Source organism: Accipiter gentilis, chromosome 8 (assembly GCF_929443795.1).
Source record: "Accipiter gentilis chromosome 8, bAccGen1.1, whole genome shotgun sequence".
Taxonomy (NCBI): domain Eukaryota; kingdom Metazoa; phylum Chordata; class Aves; order Accipitriformes; family Accipitridae; genus Astur; species Astur gentilis.
In genome coordinates, this window is record NC_064887.1 from 32,531,573 (window position 1) to 32,546,508 (window position 14,936).

A 14,936-nucleotide genomic window follows, 5' to 3' on the forward strand; every position below is an offset into this window, starting at 1 on the left:
TCTGCAAGACTAAACCAGAACGTTTCATCACCAGTTCAGAAGATTTAATTATACCTTCTGTTGGAATACTTGTCCAGATAACTTCTCTGGCGATCTATTTCGTGTATCCTTGATGCTACCCATGATACGTATCCTGACGATCCATGAAAACTCTTGTTCAAATCAGTAGGCTAATGACCTATATAGTGTATTTAATAGAACAGAATTTCACCAAGGGTCTCTCTCAGTGAAGGAAGTTATCTTTCCATGGGATAAAATGAGCATTACTAAGCACAGTGTATTGTGATTAGAGATTTTTTTTTTTCTTAGAAAGACAACTAATGTTCTCTTTTAAGACTTCTGTTATGTAAACACTTTCAGCTCAAGATTAAGTTCCCAGCCTTCTCTTATATAAGCTAACTAGGCTGAAGTCTTTTTGTTAGACCTATTTTTGGCCTTGGATACTTTGTGATCACTTTGAACTCTCTCCAAATTTTTAACACTGTAAAAATGCTGGATGTGAGAACTGGGTACATTTTAGAGGTAATCCTTCCATTAGTATATGCAGAAATAATATAAATGTTTTTATACACACATGTCTTTTCAGCCACCATGTGTTCACATCTTCTGGTTCATTTATTTATATATTTACAGTGATTTTAAAGTCCTTCTCAGAGATAGCTTTCTACATAGTCGGCTGTGCAGATCTGGTTTTACTAAACTTACTTTCCTGACAAAGATCATTTACTTGGAACAAACAAACCAGACCTGAGTCTATAGTTAAGTTTACTGTAACTCCTTCTCCACTGGTCTCTTTGGGAGAGTCTCCACTCAGAGTTTGAAGGTCACCTTTACCGAGGCTGAACCTGGAAAGTTTCAGTCTGAAAACAAAGGCTCCATCAAAGCTGGAAGCAACTCAAAATAAGTTATATAGTGTGGGAAAGCTAAGGAAGCTACTTGCATTGTTTAGACAACTTTGAATGTATGAGTCATAGGCAATGAGGAAAGGAACCATCCTTTAAAATGTAAATTCAGAAATCAGCATTTGGGACAGCTTAAATAAGCTTTTGTTGCTGGCTTGTAGATGTTGGTTACTATAGCTACCTGATGTAGCCTTTATTTTTAATATATATTGCACATAGACTCAAAAATATTCCGCCAAGAAAGAATTACAGGAGGATAAGATGCTATTCTCATAAATACTGATTTTTAGTTTAATATTATAGACCATTTATTTAAGTAGCTTTGTGAGTTGAATCACAAGATCATACAGCTATGTCTGTCTCTCTAGTTATTTGCGTGTACAATGAAGCTAATGTAAAGAGGTACTGACATATGTAGCCTTTTGTCTAGATTAGGTTACTTGCAAACTGCCTCAGAGTTCATCGTGCCAGCTCAATGCCTCTGTATCTTTTGCGGAACCATTTTCCCTTCATTTTGAAACTATAACAAGAGAGCTGGTTGGTAATATTCTGGAGGAATTGGAGCTTTGCGTAATGTTGCTGGAAGCCTGTCCTGGAGAGGGACGGGGTGATGCTGGATTTGAATTGCCCAGGCGATGGAAGTTGCGAGGCATTTAGCTTTTTGCACAGTTTTGCCATTCACAGATGATACAACATCAACTGATGAGCCGTATCCATAGTAGAAATATTTTAAAGTGTACTTTGTTTTCGTAATGGTATAAGAGGAATCTTATACCATACATAGAAAACTTGAATCCAAAATGCAGTAAGACTGAACGTGTATTTTGAGTAAACCCATGTCATATTGCTAGGAAGGTTGTCTGGCTGAGCTGACCTCACATAGAAATGTTTATCAGCGTCTAGTTGCCCCATCCTTGGCTCTGGTACTTGGTCTCCTCCCACCTTATTCTTGTCACTTCCAGAGGCATTGTTCCTTGTTGTTTTACTGTTCTCAGTGCACGGCATTTTAAGGCTATAGCAATTTATCTTGAGAGCAGACAGGACAATTTAAAATGTCTTTTTGGTCAAAAATGTCAAGTAGCCAACACTGGTATGGATCCTGATGACTCTTGTGATTGAGAAGCACCTGAGGAGGTAAGGTTGTTGCAACATTGTCTTTGTTCCCAGTGATAAATTTAAAGTGACACTTCTAAAGCAATCAGTTTGAATCACAGAGATTTTTCTTTGGAAAAAATTTAAGACTAAATTGTTTGAAAACTTTTCGAGTAAATGCAATTTGGAACACTAAAAGATAAAACTCTGAGTTTTGAAAAATTTAGTCTTGGACTTGTCCTGTGTGAGGGAAGAAAAAAAAATATCTTAATCTGAAGCTCTCAAGAGTCTGCAAACAGGAAAATGCTTTCACATTTAGCTGTTGATTTGTTTTGCTTCATTTTTTGTGCTTTATCCTTAGAATAAAGATTATCAAATGGCAGTCTGCAATTTGTAAACAGACTTTTCTCCTAATGGTTTGACTTTGTTTTTCTCACTTTATATATTATAGCCTACTCCAAAAATTGCAAAGACCCTTAACAGCAGAGTAGGTGAGGGCCATACGAGCATGCAATTAGAGGAACCTAGTGAACGCGTGATTCCCAGCAGAGAATGGCAACATACATTTCCACAGTGGGTTTCGTATCTGTTGAAGTCTTTCTTGTTAACAGTATTGAAAGTATCATATGTAGAAATCGTCTTCAGGATGTTAAAAGATTATCATGTTATCGCCAAGAGCAAGCATGCAGTATCTGCTTCCAAACAAATGCAATAACTGCTTGCTTTTAAACCAACACAAGATTGCCTCTTTCAGCTTTATTAATATGTTTAATGTTAGTGAGATGGTTGTTGCTGTTTCAGGGGCTGTTTACTGTGAATATTGGAAACAAACTGATATTAAAGCTAGAGTCTAGCTCTGATTCTCCCACTGTCTGACTATGATGATGATCCTTTTTCATAAGCATATGCAGAGGAACATCTTTCTGCATGATTTGTCCTAATTTACGTAAAACCGAGTTCAATGTGTGTTGCTCCTTCAACTTCTACCTAATAACCACGTCCTCCTATGGGTACCAGATGCTCTGTGAACTGTTAACCACTGTAATCATGTGAACACAGGTGCTCCTATGAAAAACAAGAGAAGCCCTTGGGAAGCAAACTTCTGTGATAACTGCTGCATCAGAGATGCTGCCAAGGCTGACAGCCTCTCCAGTGCCTCTCCTGGGCTGAAAAAGTTGGAAGTTTCTTAGTGAGCCCTTCAACAGGCACGTTTTCTCTCCACTGTGGGAAGGACTGGTGCAGGATGAAGATGCTGACCCACTGGTGTCTAGTTTTGGTGTGTTCCTTTTGGTCAGTGTGGCTTAACCCAGCTGTTATTTGATTGCACTTGCTCCTCGTCTTTTTTATCAGCGTAGCAGAGCCACCCAGCTTCTGTTAGGCTAATACAAATACATCTCTCCTACCTAAGTGCACCAGGGCAGCTGGCCTCTACAAAGGTGTGGTATTTTTTTAACCCCTCTTCTCTTTCTCTTCTTTTGTGGCAGACTGCTGCCTTGCCCAAACGATGAGTGAAGCCAAACTCCGTTCCAGAAGCATTGCTGAGTCTCTGGCTAGTCCTGTGAGCAGCCTGCCAGCGCCACTGGCCAAACTAAATGTCTGCATTAGCCCTAAGGGAGGAGGATGAACCATTTTATGGCAGCTATAAAAGGTCATACAGTAAACACCAGTGCTACTGCTCATCTGTTGTCCCAGCTGATCCAAGTAGTTTGGATGTGTGTGTGGGATGCACGTGAGCAAGCAGTTCAAAGTTCTCTCCTGGCTCTTCAAGATTCAGGTTACAAACTCGAGAATTAGCAAAACTTAGTTGATTAATTTGGGCTTGTTCTATCTAGTTTGAGAGTGGTCGTTCAAATGAAATGGGTCTCAAGACCTATAACACTTGAAAACCTTTGTCTTAAAATACACATTCTGCCTTTTCTGCATAAATCTGTGCAAGGTCCAGGGCTTTTTGGCCTTGTTTGTTTGTTTGTAAGCACGGGGACATTCCAAGAGATTATCATTTCAATCATTTATCAGCAGTCCTGGCTAGCCAGGGAGATCCCAGTTGACTGGAAGTTAGCAAATGTGGCACCCATCTACAGAAGGGCCAGGAGGATCTGGGGAACTACAGGCCTGTCAGTCTGACCTCGGTGCCAGTGAAGGTTATGGAGCAGATCATCTTGAGTGCCATCACACGGCACACACGGGACAACCAGGTGGTCAGGCCCAGTCAGCATGGGGTTATGAAAGGCAGGTCCTGCTTGACTAACCTGATCTCCTTCTATGACAAGGAGACTCGCTTAGTGGAAGAGGGGAAGGCTGTGGATGTTGTCAACCCAGACTTCAGTAAAACCTTTGACACCATTTCCCACAGGATTCACCTGGAGAAACAGGCTGCTCACCGCTTGGATGGGTGTACTCTTCAATAGGTAAAAGCTGGCTGGATGGCCGAGCCCAAAGTGTGGTGGTGAAAAGAGTTAAATCCAGTTGGTGGCTGGTCACAAGTGGTGTTCCCCAGGGCTCCGTACTGGGGCCAGTTCTGTTTAATATCTTTATCAATGATCTGGACAAGGGGATCGAGTGCACCCTCAATAAGTTTGCAGACAACACCAAGTTGAGTGGATGGTTGATCTGCTTGAGGATCGGAAGGCTCTACAGAGGGATCTGAACAGGCTGGATTCATGGGCCGAGGCCAATTGTATGAGCTTCAACAAGGCCAAGTACCAGGTCCTGCACTTGGGTCACAACACCCCCATGCAACACTACAGGCTTGGGGAAGAGTGGCTGGAAAGTTGCCCAATGGAAAAGGACCTGGGGGTGTTGGTCGACAGCCGGCTGAATATGAGCCAGCAGTGTGCCCAGGTGGCCAAGAAGGCCAAGAGCATCCTGGCCTGTATCAGAAATAGTGTGGCCAGCAGGAGCAGGGAGGTGGTTGTTCCCCTGTACCGGGCACTGGTGAGGTTGCACCTCAAGTCCTGTGTTCAGTTTTGTGCCCCTCACTACAGGAAAGACATTGAGGTGCTGGAGCATGTCCAGAGAAGGGCAACCAAGATGGTGAGGGGCCTGGAGCACAAGTCCTGTGAGGAGCAACTGAGGGAACTGGGGTTGTTTAGCCTGGAGAAAAGGAGGCTGAAGGGAGACCTTATTGCTCTCTACAACTATCTGAAAGGAGGCTGTAGCAAGATGGGGTTCGATCTCCTCTCCCAAGTAGCAAGTGATAGGACAAGAGGAAATGGCCTCAGGTTGTGCCACAGTAAGTTTAGGTTGGATATTAGGAAAAATTTCTTCACCCAAAGGGTTGTCAAGCATTGGAACAGGCTGCCCAGGGAAGCGGTTGAGTCGCCATCCCTGTGGAAGTATTTAAAAGACATGTAGATGTGGCACTTGAGGACATGGTTTAGTGGTGGACTTGGCAGTGTTAGGTTAACAGTTAGACTCAATGATCTTAAGGGTCTTTTCCAACCTAAATGATTCTACGATTCTATAAATATCTAAAAGTCTAATGTTGTTTCACAGTCAGGGATATACTAGAAATCTAACTTGGCTTCTCCTAAGAACAGAATCAAACTGTTGCTGTTCTTGTGATTAGTTGTCATGTTACGAGTTTAGTAGCCCCTTTCCTTCTGCTTCCAGAGGTGGTTTTGCAATGTGTTTACATGTTCTCATTTCCTTCAGCCTTATCTCTCTGCAGGGATGTATTCAGGAGATGGCTTGAAACATCCAATAATGCTACTAATCTCAAATTCTTGTTTTTAAGAAAGTTTTGCTTATTTTATGTGCTACTGATTATATTCTGCAGAAGAACAGAGAAGTTTTATTGTCCTGGAGTGCTTCCTACTCCACCCCTACCCCCCCCCCAATGATAGTTATGCCAGAATTTTGACTCATCTAATTACATTATTTGGAGTCTTTCGAAAATTACGTGCAAACTTTGGTGAGTTAAAAAAAAAAGACAACTTTTTCCTGCTCTCTGTTGCTGCTGTATCCTCTTACATACCGTAATGTGAAGATATCCTTTCCATTCTTCACTGACTTCATTTGGAGGGATTGGAATGATGACGAAAGCTGTGAGCAATACTCAGCTCTGGTTGAGGAACTATTTGTGCTGCAGTGAGTCACCATTGTTAGAAAAAACATCTGGTAAGATATTAAATCTTGTGTTTGGACTTGATTCATTATCAAAGTAGCGTTAAAGAAGAACCAGCAACTAGAGAAGCTGATGAATACTGGAAAACATACTGTGCTATGTGAACTGCTGAACATATGGGGGACCTACATCTCTGGTAACACTTTGTGGTCATCAGCTACCTGAAAATTTAGAAAAAAAAAACCACAAAAAAAGTAAAAAGAACTATTCCAAGGTATGTTTGGTGCTTTTTATCTTTTTAAAATTACTTTTTGTTAACAAGTGCTATGATTGTAAATTAAAAAAATTCATAATTGTGCCTCAGGCTTATAACATTAGCAATGGCATTATTACAAAGAGCTAAGCCACCTGATGTTGCCCTTTTCCTATAGGGCTACTAAAAAGGTAAAATTTAAATCTCTAGCAGTCCTGTCTTAGTTAAGGTTTGGTGAAGGACTGGTCTGTGCTAACGAATTAGCAGCTACAGCACTATACTACATCTCAAGAGAGCATGTGTGTAGATTCACACTCTAAATATGCTACGATAAATGAGATTAAGATTTTAAAATCACTTAGCAACTAAATATGGGTGCCTGTGCAGCTGCCCTAACACACTGCAGAAGTCTTTGACAGGCATGACCACACACTACTTTTGAGCCTCCTCCTAAGGCAGCAGCTCCTGGGATTGCCTGCCCACCACTTTTCTCCATGTGTTTCTGAAATTCATGTCAGACTTCATAAAACTGGCTCAAGGGCTGACCTTCACAACTAATTTTCAATGAGTTTGAATAGTACGAACAGGCAGACAACTACACACCATGGACTTGCATACTTTAAAGTCAGTTCCATAGCAAACCATGTTTCATCGGTTCTGGGGTCCATAAAAGAATTGCATTTTTTAATTGGATGTCTGCTTTGTTTAATGCAGAGCCTGAGTGGTACCCACTGAATGCAAAACTGATTTATTACCATCCTCATTTAGTCCATTTTACTACAAACAAATGTTTACATTCAATCCAATATTATGTGTATTTAACATTTCCAGCATGATCTCTTACTAGTCTTCAGGTGAAAGTACATTGGTTCAGTATGAAAACTAATGAATGTATTATTCCACCGCTTCTAGTGAGGAGCAGAGAGCTTTTGTCACTGTTTTAGAGGTAAGAATTAAGGTAAAAATTGTTCAGTGGGGAAAAAAAGATTCTTTCCTTTGAATAGTCTAGGGCTTGTTTTCCAGATTATTTAGCAATTTGTAAGTACTTTGAAATTGCAGTTTTCATTGCCTGCATATCCACAGGCTAATGTGTAGATGCCTACATGTTGTACACAGAATATAAAGAATGTACAATTAATGTGAAACTGGATTAAATCTTCTGTCTGGAATTACATGGGAAATCTGGCAGTGCTGGAGGAAAAAAAATCTCTTTTCTCATGTAAATGAGCATATAAATTCCTTAATTATGACTTGAGTGGTCATGTACCAGAAGTACTCATGACCAGAAACATTTTATATTTTAAGAGGGGTAGTAGGGCAGAAGTATACTGGGCAAAATGTTTTATTTGGTATCTGGCACAGTATAATAAAGATTTTTTTTGCTTTTTACTATATGTCCTGGTATTAGATAACGTACTGTGTTTTAATCCTAACTTTTACATCCATGGTCTTTAGTTGTCCTCAGACTTTTAAGCTCTGATCAGCACTTGGTATTTATGGATTCTTTCTTCCACCTTGGTTCCTTAAATTCATCTTCAGTTGGATTAAGAGAACTCCTAACATCAACGTCTACCCTTCCTCCCACTACAGATCCTCATATCATACCAGCAAAGCTCTTACTTCGGACAGTGCCAGACTTCTGAGTCACTCAAAGATTTAAAAAAAAATTAAAGTTTATAATGGTGCCTTGGAAAATATGACATCACTGGGAGTTTCTCACAAAAGTTTTCTGCTCTGAGAGCATTCGGCAGGCCATGCTTATGGTTCCTACCATGCAGGGTTTGGATCATTCTCGATCCTCAAATTCTTTCTTGCCACCAAATCCCAGAATTGATCAGGCTTGCAGAGTGAAGGGGTAAAAATTGGAGGACAAGCAGAAAACAGATGTAGAAAACATTTTTGTAGAAAACATCTTCAGGAATGTCACTTATCAGTGCATGGAATGAAGCAGAGTTCCTATGTACAAAAACATAGAATTAAAATGACAAAAAAGCCACAATGAAATGGTGACCTAGGTTATATGATACTCAAACTCCGTCGAAGCAGTTTTGGCCCTATCCATATTAGCTCATCAAACAAATGTTAAAAAGGTGCTATGCTGGAAGAGCGTGTTTAGACTTCAGCACTTGTTCTCAAACATGAGTCAAAGCCCGGAGCCTTGACATTTCACGAAGCTAAAGTTTATGTTGAGGATTTGGACGTGGCAAGCAGGTCATCTGAACAGCTGAGCACAAAAGGAATAACCAACCAAAATTGGAATTATCCATGGTGCAGCATGAAAATGGGCAATCAGTTAAAAAAGCAATTATCTTTTAAGATGCTTTACAGTAAGTAACATCACCAAAAATCCGCAACACTTGAGGTATCTTTTCATCTCCCTTGGAAGCTTTCCTGAACTCCTAGGTACCACCCACTGTGTATCTTTTCAGGACTGGACATTCAACGTCCTGTTCTCCATCCGTAGGTGAGAATTTTGGGCCATCACTACAGGGATAGTGGCAGATGGCACAGAGCTACATGACCAAATATATTATTATTCTTTCCACTCACTGTAGTTGAGAATTTTATTTTTCTTGCAATTTCTTCCCTTGGAAAGTGCACTGATGCAGTTGAGACAACTCTTATTCCCCCCAAAAAAACCACCCAAACCAATTGGCTACACTGAGCAACTAATTCCTTTAGTAGAAGGAAAGAGGAACAGTGGGGAATTGCACACCAGACACCAACTATAGGCCAGGAGCTTAGAGGTGCACAAAAACAGTATCTAGGAAAAAAAAGCAGTTCTTATGTATTTTCCAGTACAGTCTTTCTGAATGTCTCTTTGCCGATAGCAGAGTGGGAGGAAAACTTGGAATTCCAAAATACAGCCCTGGTATCTAAAAAGCTCTTCGCAAAAGCAACTGAATGCAGGAAACAGAACAGGGCAGAAGATTTTTAAATTGCTCTTAAAATTTGAAACTTTACTTTTACTTTTTTTTTCAGTTTGTGCAAATGCAGGAAGCGGTGCTCACTCTTTCCTGTCTGGGTGAAAGATTTTCCAGTGGACACTACATTCCAGCAACATGATAATTTGAACATGGCTTTAGGAAGTTGGTACAGTAGAGACCATGCAGTCATTTTCCCAGGAGAATATGAGGCTGTAAACTTATCTCTGTTAACTAGAGACATTATTATTGGACCTTAATGTTGTGTTCTCTTATAATTCACCTCTGTCTTTATGAACCACAGCTCAGAAGCAGTCCTGATTAATGGTTCTTAGCAAACGGTAGGGAAAAGTACATTTACCAGAGCTTTTCACAGGATTAAAAAGTGTGAAAATAAACAGCAGAGTATAATTTGCTAGCTACTGCCTAGGGAAAAAATACTGTGCAACTGGAATACAGTATAGCAGGAAGTGAAAAATCAGTTTCATAAAATATATGTATATCTAAAATATAAATATTTTAAAGCAGCATAAAGTTAAGCAGTAATAGCACCTGTAAAGTAGGCAGGTCCTCTTCCCTGATGACTCTTGAAAGGTGTGATTTGGGTTTGGGTTTTTTTTTAATCAGAATATCCACATCAGCACTGCATTTAATGCTCCCATAAGGTGACAAGTTTAATAAGAAATTAGCATCAGCAAACTTTCCAGCCACGCTTCAGCAAATCAAACCTTGAAGATTTAAAGCCTGCAAGCACTGTTTATCTAAATGCCTGCACTCACTTGCGCGTGTTTCCTTGTTCAGGTTGATGCCTACACCGTCCTATGGCCTTGCATCTTGCAAAATACAGCATTGGGTTCCCAGTCCATTTTTTGTGCTTTTTAGTATCCTGGAAATAATACAGAGGGACTCCTTCAGCTGCCCGTCAGTTCTGGTGTGCTGTTCTAACACGCATTACCTCCAGGGGAGAAGAGTCAGTGAAATACAACCTGTTAAAGCCCTTCTGCCACATGAAGGCTTGTGCTGACCGGTAAAGCAAAGCTCCCAGTAAAAATACAGATAAACTGAAGCTATTTCAGTCTTTTAGCCCCACCTTTTCTGCCCAGACACAGACACACTGAAAATGGATGTGCTTCACTAACACTAAGGCAGCATCTCTTGCTTCTTTAAATGACCTTCTCATCCTTCTAGACCCAACTTGCTTTTAAAAACCAGTGCCTCATGCAAAACTACTGGTGAGTACTTTTTATTCAGCTTATTTTAAAGATGCCTTAATGCATGGCAGTGTCAGGAGAAAAGAACCAGGAGGCTAGAGAGCAGGCGACGAGGGAGATGTGGAACGAAGCAACAGAAAATGTCAGTGAATCTCAGAGCTTGTGTGTGCCAGTGAAGCGTGCCCTTCTGCTGCATAGAGCAAGACCACACGCTCTTGACAGACAATGTTTGAACCGAGAAAGTGCTTTTAGGCAGCCATTTTCAGGTCTTTCTCCTGTCACAGCTCTGGGTGAGCTTCTGCTGAGAACTGTTTATCTCTTCATCTCTTTTTTTGCTGTTTTTAAACTCTAATCACATCTCTTTTTCAGAGACAGGTAAAGCATCACTATCTTCTATGCTGAGCCTCCCACCTTGATAAAGTTGTATCTGTGACATTAGCTTTCCTCTGGCTGGCATTCCTCATCCCATTTTTGATCTGGAGGCAGGAGAAGAGATCCATTAGGTAATTACAATGCTAATTTGGTTGATTTTCTTAGGAACAAATTCAGTACAGGCACACTTTTAATGCATGCTTTACAGATCAAGCACAAGTGTTTCTAAATAACTCCACAGAAAGACTCTTCCTATAAAGAAACGGCTTAAGCGCAAAGATTTCCTTTCAAGAGAAGGACCCATCCTCCTTGGAGGTGGTGGTCTTGAGATCAGTGGGATACCATTAATGCTGATGCCACAACTGACTGCTTAGTTTTCCTTTAAACATTCTCCAAATAAAGATCATAGCGTAGTTCTGTTGAATTCCTCTCCATCAGTGGAAATCTCCCTACGGCTAGAGACGTTTTTCAATTCCTACCCTGGAGCATGTTACATGATGTGCTGCCTGAGTACTACTGTGTAGAGGAGATGAATCTTCTGCATATTTACTCTAACAGAGCAATAAAAGACAGACTCTCAGCATTCCTCAGTACCTAAGTACCACCTCAAAGACAAAAGCTTCAAACGTGCTGTGTTTCTCACCTCTCTTGCACAGAGATACACAGTTTACGCCTCTGCGGTTTGTGCTCTGCTCACCAGGCATTTGAAACAGAGCCGTCAGTTTGTGTACACAGCATTCATGTTTTGTTTAATGCAGCATGGTGCACACCATCAGGCAGGCAAGCACAAATCCAGAAAGTAAGATAAAAAGTGCGTTTCATGGCAACTTTGTAACTTGTTGGTAGCATTGTTTATGTGAGAAGTTTTAAAACAAGCAAATTAAAAATTCAAGTAACCAACTAACAAGTGTTATCCTTCCTATTATGGTTTTGACACTACTGTCACTATTACTCTTCTCCTTTTTCCCTGGAACTGGAAAACCAGAACCACCCATGACTGCTTCTGAACCCCCTCATGAGAGCTCTACGGTATCAAAAGCCCAAGATACAAAACTGACGCACCTTAGGTTGGTACAGCAGAGAACAAGCAGTCAATAGTGTCGCGGCTGCTGCATCTGGCGTCCGTGCTCACTGGGGCTTCCCTGACCATCACAGATCATGAAATTACTGGAGCTCAGGTAGTTCTTTCTTCCTGAATTTCAGATAATGAAATTTGTTGTACAAGAGATGTGAGCACTCTGGCAAGCTGGCTTTTTGAAACAAAGCACAGATCAATTTACTGACACAGTAAACTCATTGCAAGCTCGGTTTGTACTGTGAAAACGTACATGTCATTTCAGGTTAATTTTCAGTTTTCTGTACCCACGCTGCTTAAGCTCCTCATTAGCATGTCAATCCTTGTTTAGACTGCGCTATTCATTTCTGGCACGGGAAGTGTAGGCAAGGATTACTGCTTTCCCACTTAACTGGTCCTGATGGATTACGTATTAAAAACCAGACTGAATATTGTTAAGCAGTATTTTCATGCTTGACACTCCTTCATATGTAAAACATTAGCACATAGATAAAACCAAGCTATAATTTCTAGATGCTAAATAGTCCACGTTGCCTTCCCCTGCCATAACAGAGGCTACCTCAGGACTGGGTAACCTTGCAAGCTCCACCCTGGCAGCAACTCCTGACATAAGCATGTGACCTACACAATTTCATATGTTATTACACCTGGCTGTACCCTTAAGGCCCCATTGATTTTTTTAACAATTCTTACAAGCAACATGAAATCAGATATATCTTTTTTGTCAATGAACAAGGCTCTGCTGTTGAGCTGTACACAAGAAGCACAGACATCTTAGAGACTTAAAAATTCATCATTGTACTAGTACCAGAACCAGCGAGACCTCACATCACAGCCAGGGGGGCATTAATGTTAAGGTAACATTTTATGGTCTTTTTCCAGTAATAGTAGATAAGAGCTTTACAGTTACAAAATCAGAATAAGTTTTGTAAATTGACCTGAAAAACATCAACTTCACTCTAAAAGGGCATTTCTTTAGCTAGGATTTAACATCAAAGCACCCTCAATTAAAACTGGGTTTAGCCAATATCATAGAATATTGTACAGACACATGATAATCCCTGGTACCCTATTCCACCTCCTTAAACTTTCTACATTAGAAGCAGGGAAAAACTAATGGTAACAATGTAGCTGAAAGCAGACTGCAGCAAAGGGCCCCACTGGCATCAAGACCTGATAAGAACAACAAAATCTTAACTGAGAGAGAGCAGGACTCTGCTACTGAAACACCAGCAAAGCTGCTCTCCAAAGGGAGGCCAGCTCGCTAGAGTTCATCTGAATTTTTCCCAGTATCTCCAGTTCCATTTCTGCACACACACAGACTGAGGCAGTGCTGAACAGCCTATTGCTGTAGGGCCCTCTCTTAAGCTCTGGTCTGTGCTTACCTTGCACCCATCTCTCCTGCCTCCTGTTTAAATGCTGACTTCTTTTGGAAATCAGTAACAGCTAGGAGAAGCTAGAAAGCTTTAACAGATATTAGATCATACTGAAACCTTGTAGACTTGATACTGAAATTATTAAGTATAGTTCTCTTTAAAACCATTGGATATCTGCTTCATGTTTTCAGTTTTGTGGTAGTAACACAACTGAGATAAACCAATGTTTGAGGGGCAAGCCAAGGAAAGCAAGTTTTGTCTGGATGCAATAAATACAGATGTGGAAAGGGAAGGTGGCTAGCACTACAGCACATCTTTCAATGTCCATTCCTTCTGATTCCCTAACAGGTTGTTCCTGAACCCAAACTGGAAAAGAAAAATAATCGCATTTTCAGTAATGGTGGCACAGAGTGACCATTCTTCAATTGACAGAAAAGTCTACATTAGCAGAAAGGGTTGTGGAGTTTACTGCACCAGATGATGCAGAAGAAGATACAAACTCCAAATTAATTCCAGATTTAAGTTTGGAGATGAATACTGATGCACTTGATGATATCAAAGATAGCTGTGTAATTCACAGCTGGCTATCTAAGCTTCATGTGGCATTCGGCTTTTAGCAGTTTTGGTTAAAGAAACAGTGCTTCACCCTCACCTAGTTTTTAAGAGCTCATTAGAAATACAAAAAATTTTGGACTTGCTTTAAACTTCACTCAAACACCAACATCTCCCACACCCCAGTAAGCGCAACTAATTACTGTTCTGAGTACGCATTCCAGTTGGGTTAGCAGGGAGGTTAATCTCGTCAGACTCAGTAACTTAACAGGATTCATACCGAGCTGTGCCCACAGGCATCTTCCTCTGCTGCTGCAGCGCAGCACAAAGTGTGTGCGGGAGCTGCAGTACAAAGTGTGCACAAGAGGCAGTACTCGCCTGCTGCTGCCCCAGGCCAGCACAGCTGGGTTTGTGGCCATGCAATAGGAGGCAAGGGAGCCCAACCAGTTTGGGCCAAAAAACCCACCCTCATTCATACACACACATTTATTGTAAGCTGGAGCGCTTCTCTCATCTTGTTCACGCACATGTTCCTGCACAACACAGCCTGAGCATAGAAACCCTGGAGAGTAATCTGTACCTGCAGGTACACCGTGTCATGCACCCCTGCTCCAGGGCACTTCCCAGGTACTCGTCTGGGAGGTACGGAGGAAACCACACCTCGCTGGAGCGCTTCTGATCCCCTCTGTGTTGATACACTTCTGCAAGCACCAGGCAGCCAGCTGAACTTTGAATGTCTGGAATCCGCAGGCTGCAATTTCAATAAATTCTTATTAAAGAATTGCTCTCTCTCACATGCGTTTGGAAGAATGAAGCATTACTATTTTGGAGTAGCAATGTAAATGAACACTGCCTCAGATGAAGGTTATGGTTCGTGCGTCTGACATCACTTCAGGTTCTGCAAAGACAAGCAGCATCACAACAGTCTTGAAAAAGATATTCCACGTTCCCGTGTTATCTGGATCAGCAGAAGAGCTCCTCAGCTGCCGTGCCAGGAGGTGTTAACACAGCGTGCAGTAGGCCAGTGGCTGGCTGCAAAGGAACCAAGTGCTGCCTGGCATGGATAGAAAACCACTGCAGCAAGGCCTATTTGCACTGTTTGTTAATCAACAA